This window comes from Camellia sinensis, chromosome 1, assembly GCF_055761805.1.
Source record: "Camellia sinensis isolate YWXY chromosome 1, ASM5576180v1, whole genome shotgun sequence".
Classification (NCBI taxonomy): domain Eukaryota; kingdom Viridiplantae; phylum Streptophyta; class Magnoliopsida; order Ericales; family Theaceae; genus Camellia; species Camellia sinensis.
The window spans coordinates 202,398,584-202,406,162 of NC_138961.1; the positions used below are offsets into that span (position 1 = coordinate 202,398,584).

The 7,579-nt window shown below is 32.4% G+C and overlaps 1 long non-coding RNA gene across 1 annotated transcript; it reads right to left on the bottom strand.

Annotated features, from left to right (window-relative positions):
* Positions 1 to 5,854: 5,854 nt before the first annotated feature.
* Positions 5,855 to 6,992, bottom strand: LOC114306141 (uncharacterized). The gene is made up of 2 exons (XR_003644570.2): positions 6,512 to 6,992; positions 5,855 to 6,078 (listed from the first exon to the last, which is right to left on the bottom strand). It is a non-coding gene; the product is annotated as an uncharacterized LOC114306141 (long non-coding RNA).
* Positions 6,993 to 7,579: the final 587 nt, after the last annotated feature.

The following is a 7,579-nucleotide window of genomic DNA, read 5'->3' on the forward strand; positions in this document are numbered from 1 at the left end:
GCAACTCATATCGCTCTGTATGAGAGGCGAATTGAGTGTGAATATATTGCAAGAATTAAGAGGGTCAAACATGCTCTTTTTGAGGGATTAGAGATGTTTTTTGGACCGGTGTAATTAGATGGGTCTGGGGTATATGAGACACTATTTCTGTTCCTTTTGGGTTGATGTCTCTATGCTGGCTCATTTTGAGTTTCTAGTATAGAGCTCCCACATGCAGGTGTTCTCAGCAGTCGCACGGTGCAGTGGCTAGTATGAGATTGTTTATTTTTGGGAGATTGAGATAGAGATGTGGCAGTGTCATGCCAACTCATGTGCGAGTGGGAGATGTTAGTAATGGGCGCCCATGTGGCATGACCATTTGAATTTGAATTTGGAATCCTATCCAAATAGGTTTTGAAATTGAATTCAAACCTATTTAGGATAACCACTCAAGATACAGATATTATCAGTTTTAACTGATATGGATAGATATAATAATATATTATATATCTGATATATGGTTGTGGGTAATCAAGAGAGAAACAACGTATGATCTGTTTCTACCCATATACTGACTCTCTCCTAAAAACAAACGATCAAGTCATTTGTACTGTGATTTGTGTGGGTGATATTCAATATGTGATATCACTTCACTGCTGGGTTGGTTTATCAGACTCTGGAAGCACGTGATTTATCCACGAGGTTCTATCATCAAAGAGGTATGATCTAAACATTTTATTCCGCTGCATGTTTTATACTTTGATTTACATAAGTATATCAATACTCTGATGCCAATTAAAAGCAAATAAAAAAATTAAGGTAATTTTCTAAATATGATTTGATAATAGAATTAGATTTTGAGTGTAGAAAATTTGTTTGGTTATGAGTTTTGAAAAGAGTGTTGAATTGAGTTTTGAGTTGAGTGTTGAATTGAGTTTTTAATGTTTGATGTGACATGTGAAATAAGAAAATTTGTTTGGTTATGAGTTTTGGAAAGAGTTTTTAAAACTTTATTCAAATTGTTATAACTCATAATCAAACACATTTCTCAAAACTCTATTGAAAATTCTTATCAACACTCCTAACCAAACTCTTTTTAAAATTCAATTAAAAAATTAATTATTAACAAAAAATAACATTAATCAATTTTTTTAATTGAAAACATTACAAAGGAAATAATTTTTTTTTTCAAAATAAATATTCAATTACTGATTTAAAATAACTTTTGATTGTATATTTGGTTTGAATTTTTTAAAAATATTTTTAATTATTACTGCCACAAATTATTTACTATTTATTATATTATTATTTTTAAATAAATGACCAAACAATTAATCTGGTATTATCTATGTTGGAGTCAAACAAAAATTAGAACATCACCACACATTTCAATCGATTTCAATCAGTTAGCTTAATTCCATCGTTTTGTTTGTCATTCCTACTTCCAATGTTTCTGATTTAGCAATTAATACATCAAAATGTTTTTTCAAAACGTTTTGCACTTTTTAAGCCGACACTACACATGTCATCGAACATAGTCCCAATTCAATGCATCTCACTTTAAAATCAAATCCTGACCGTCAGATCATAAACCAATCCTACAGACAAAACAAGCTTATGCTTCATATCCACCAGCCTTTGATTAACTCACCTTCGAGCAAATCCATTGTCAAAGAGTGGCAGTTGACCGACAGGAAGTCTGGGTGGACGATCGGCTAGATTACCTGGTGAACGATCGGCTCTGCCACTTTCTGCCCAGATCAGAGAACCCATTCCACCTTCTCAGCTATTCCATACCAGATCGATTGAAGAATATACGTATCAGCTGTGAAGCATCTTTAGCTTTAAATCTTATTGCACGTGAAGCTTTTCAGAAATGGAGAAGACCAAAGAGAGAATATGTACGTTGGGAAGAGTGGAGAAGACGAAACAGAGAGAAATCTGCCAAACGAAAAGGAGAATTATATTTTAAAATGTGTGGTGGAATTACATTATGAAAACTGTATTCAAACATGAAACGCAAATGACAAGATATAATTGCATTTACAGAATACAACTAAACCCAGCCAAAATATACCTATCAACGCTCTGCTATCTACTAAAATAAAATAAAAATGCTTGGTGTCCCGAATTTGTTTGGCCCGAATGGTTTGAAGGTGTCAAAACGACGTCGTTTTATATCCAAAACGATGTCATTTTGAGACATTTGAGCCATTCAGGCCATAAAAATTCGGGCCACCTAACATTGTTGAAAATAAAATTAACAAATTTTAGCATACTCACACCGTGCTCTGCTATCAATTAAAAGGAAAATGCTTGGTGGCCCGAATTTATGTGGCCAAGCATTACTGAAAACTAAAATAGTTTACTAAAATAACAACTTCTCAAACACCCATATAATTAATCTGAAGATAGACAGATTATCAATATGTCTTCCCCCACAGTGAGAGGAACAATATAATATTCAATGATGAAAGAAACTCAAAATATGAATCGACAACAGAAGAAAAAACAAATTAAAATGTTTGCAGATATATCCTACCTTTGACAACTTAATCTTATGCTCTGTACAGAAGCGTCGCAACCCCCAGAACTAGAATTACATACTACGATCTAATATATTTCTACTTTTTCTTCCTTTGAGCACATTGAATTTCTAGTATTTTGTGAGTTGTAAGTGTTGTAGGGTAAGTGGGAGTGTTTGTGCAATAGTGGCTGATTATGTTCTTTGAATTTTGATTGCATTTTTAGATGTTTGTAAAAATGTATTAGTTTGTTAGCAATTTAAATAGAAGCATTTTGGAACTATATTTTCATTGCGTTTATGTCTTGAAACCTTGTGATTGATTTAAGATAATCTTCAGGGATTTCTTCTAAAATATATTTAGTGAAATTCACATATAGCAGCTATAACTTGTGGTAGGCCTCTCTCAATTTGTTAGTTAGGGTAGACAACCATTTCAAGTGTTTTTGGTAATGTTTAGTGCTTAATGTTCTAGTTAAATTAAATAGATTTCAGCTAGTAGCATGTTAAGCAAGATGCTATTTTGTTGAAAGTGTGAAAGTAAATCCTCTGTTTGATTGATTTTTAATTTTTTTTTTCTTAGGAAAAGCGAAATTAGGTATTGGTTCACACACAATACTAGTAGTTCGAATAATGCTAATCAAATGTTGTCTGAACTGCACTTGTTTGTATCCTTTTTTAAGCATGAGTAGTTAGCAAGATAATCTCCAGCCAACAGAACAAGTGTGAACAACTAAAAAGAAATGTTTTCATTGCTTCAAATCAGCTGTTATATGATTTTAATTTTAACTTTCAATCCACATGAAGCTTATGTTTGATAAAATAAATTTCAGCATTCTCTTTTTAAAGTAGATTGATGATAAGAGAATACATGAATTATTGTTTTCCCTCTAAGCATGGAGGCTTTTCTAGAACCATGAAAAGGTTATTATGATACTTTTATGTTGGGTAAATTACTCTAAAACCCCCCCTCTATTATTTTAAAGTCACACGCATTGACACCCTCTTTATTTCTTGAAATACAATTGGCCTCCCTTACTTTTAAAATATGTGTAACATTCAAGTCAATCCATTAATAAATCGTCCATCAACCAAACAGAAAATGATGACATCATAAAGAAATATTTAAAATGCCAAAATTACCATTCTCTTTCTCCCTTTCCTTTTTCTCATCTTTTCCACAATTACATAACCTGCACATACGCCCGTGCACACACATATCACCCCCATTACAAAACCCATTATCATATAAAAACCAACTACGATTTCATAGAGAAGGTTTTAGAGAGAATTGAAAAATGGAGGCCATGATTCCTGGTCAAACTTTTATGATACAAAAGTTGTATATACATATAAAAAACATGCAAACCCCACAACGAAAGAACTTGACTATTACCATGTACAAAAGTTGTTTATACATAAAAAACATGCAAACCCAACAACGAAAGAACTCTACTATCACCATGCCATTGTAATTAGCGGTGACCATCTACCCCACTATTCCACTACACAAATCAGATAACAAGCAATATATGATTTCAACAATTACAGATCTTCAAATGTAAAGAATTAAATATATACCCATAACAAAGTTTCAATAGTTTCATCCTACAAAGTCTAGTTTTAACAAATATATATACATAAAATATATGTACACATAATATGCATACATCTATAACAATCGCAATGTCACTGCCCTCCTCTACCTAGTTGCAAACTTACATACCCCACCATTACACCCAAGATATTGCAAACCCAAACTCAATCCTCCTATATACCATTGTTTCATTCCTTCCATACAAAACCAATAACCAATCCAAACTATCATATCCCCAAACCAAACCTAGAATCAATCAACCATTTTTTTAGGAAAAAAATTTGCTATGACGGGAGAGAAAGGAGACAAATCAGATGAAAGAGAAGAGAAGTGAAAGGATTGGAATGGAGATTGATCAAGCTATGTGCTAGGTTGCTTGTTACCCAATATTGGAGGTTTTTCCCTCTGGATTTGCCTCGCCATTCCCTTTCTCTCTACTGTAGCCATAACCACTTGCCCATTCTTGGCCACCGACACAGTTGAATCTAGCCCCAACGGCGATGGACAATTGTTGTGGAGGTGGGGAGAGTTGTGTAGTCTTTGACAATGCCCTCTTCCTATTTATTCTCTCATTTATTTTACATAAAATTTAGGTAAATTAATAAAGGGCATTACAATAACTTTACCATTGTAACTAACAGTGTTACTTGACAGGCGGTGTCAAAGTGATTTTAGAGAATAAAAGGGGTGTCAGTGTGATTTCAAAGAAATTTATGGGGTGTCAGTGTAATTTACCCTTTTATCTTTGACTTATTTCCTATTGCAAGAACAACTTTCCAAGTTGTTTGAAGCCATTATCCTATTTGTTGGCAAGACTTAGGTTGAGTTTGGTTAGGATGAAAGTAGTGGAAAGTGTGAGAAAGGGAAAATTTTAAAAAGAATAAATATTACTAATAATCAATGCTTGTTTAGCATGATAATGATGGAAAAATGTAAGAATGTTAAATTTTTTGTACAACCCATAGTAGCATGGTAAGTTGGCCTTCAATTTCTTACAAGAAATATAGAAATGTTTATTTCCTCATGAAAGTAGCTAACTATTATTACTTTCACTACTAGAAATTAGCTTTTTAGGGACAAATTTATTCCGTCCCTAAAAGTGTAATATTTGTTGGGAAAAACTTTTGCCAACCAAATTTCGCCGTTCCGAAGTTTGTCCCAAATGGCCCGTCCGGAAAAGTCAAAAAATGACTTTTAGAGACAAAATTTTGCATTTGTCAATATAAATAGACTTTTAGAGACAAAAATATGTGGTTGCAAAAAGTTTTGATTTTGAGACCACCAAAATTTGTCTCTAAAAGTCTAATTATAATCCAGACAAAAAATAATTTTTGAGACAATAGAAATTGGTCTCTAAAAGTTTAGTTTTTGGGACAAATGAAATTGGTCTCCAAAAGTTTTAGTTTTTGGAACAAATGTAAAGGTTATAATTTTTTTGAGACAACTAAAATTGGTCTCTAAAAGTTTGATATTTTTATTTTATTTATTTATTTATTTTTGTAACAATTACTCTAAAAATACTAGTATGAACATCAACTTATATTCCTTTCTTGATCTCTCAACAACCAAACAGAAAATATCAAACATATCACCAGACTATCTGTTCATCTCCAAATTAAAATTCAACTACACAAAAAAAAAAAAAAAAAATGCTCATCACATTCAAAGAGGCTTAATCAAAAGATATTTCAATAATAAAAAAATACCATGCTCTGATTCATTAGTATGTAATATCTTGATTGTATACCATAAACTGACAAAGATTTCAAAGGTATCATTTCTAATTTATAAGGCTAGTGTCATAAGCATTGTTTGTAACATTCAACTATTCAATGAACAGATTGTAATTGGAGTTATATCTATCTACATAACAAAACAACTAAACTCATCGCATCTTCTTCTCAAGGACTTCATTGAAATGGCATTCAAAATCTAGCAGAGAGCTCGCAAGTTTCAAATCGACACAAGCTTGCAGAACCTGCATAGAATAGGCCAAACTCTCAAATAGATTACCAATTAAAAATTATCCAATGATAGATTAATTTAATAGATTGCAATTTAATGTGCCAATTGTAGTATCTGCAACAATCACACATAAATCTTAGTACACAAAGCCGTCCAAAATTCACTATCAATATTCAAAAGTTAACAATGATTAAACTAAAATCCAACCCTGTGTTAGGCACAAAAAAGCAATTACTAACAATTAAACATTTAACCACTCTTCTTACCAAAAAAACAAAAAACCCCATCACTCCTTAAATATCACAAGATCAAATTGCTGATAAATGAAAAGCAATAAACACAAACCATAGCCAAATCATATACCAATCAAATTATAATATGACAATCTATGGTCAAAAAATTAAACTCACTATACAGAGTTAACAAGCGTTAGCATTGGAACTCACACTGCTATAAGGGTAGAGGGTTCTTGAAAATTTCAGTATACGTATCAATCCACCATTGTCGGTGTGCTGTTAATGTGGTAGAATGCGCACAAGCAGTCATCTGCTGTCCTACCTGATGCTCACTAGACTTGCATGCCCGGTCTTGTTAGTGGAGTTACCTAGAATCGACCAACAACATAGACATGTTCATTCAATCCATGGTCAAAACAGAGACTACAATTTTTACCACAAAAATGCTATCAATAAGAAATGCAGATCTGTAGGGTCCTATACACTTTCATAAACATGTTCATTCAATTATCAGAGGACAATGCAGAAATGCACAGTTTCTTAAAACCCGAGATGTTTATGGGTATAAATTTATTTAAAAAACAGTAATCTAATTCTGAAGAGAAAATCACTTTTAATGATGATGTGCATAAATATTCATTGAAGTTGGTAATTGTTTCTATTATAGCCAATCAACCCATATTGCAGTTCAAAAGCACTCTAATTTAATTATAAAGACTATTGCATTTGCCTCCTTGTTATTAGTTGCACATCATCTCCTGCAAAATAACACACCCATATGCTTAAATGTACACTCACATCCATGACAACCACCAGTATAGACTAGGCCTGTAAATGGATCGGATTCGGATCGGATCTGTTAAAACTCCAACCTCACCTACAAAGCCACGGCTCACCAATATCGGCCCAAGATTTTTGAGACCACAGCCTAAACATCAAAATGAGTCCTCATCTTCTTAGGCTTTTGAAAATTTGGAACCTTTGGTAGCAAGAATTTTTGAGATTTTCTTAATGAGTTTCAGTGATAGTTTGTGAGGCAATCTTTTCTTAAACATCAATTTTTTTTCCCCAGAGAAATAAAATTTTGAAACGTATGATTGAATTATCAAGATTTGAAAATTGATACATTTTATGAATTAAAAAGACTAATAGTTAAGAGGTTTGAAAAAAAAAAAAATTTAATGGCATAACTACTCGTGTAATTACTATTGGGATATTTTTTAAAAAATCTAAAAAGTGAGACATCAACACTAACTTTAGCCTTTGTACAAATATATG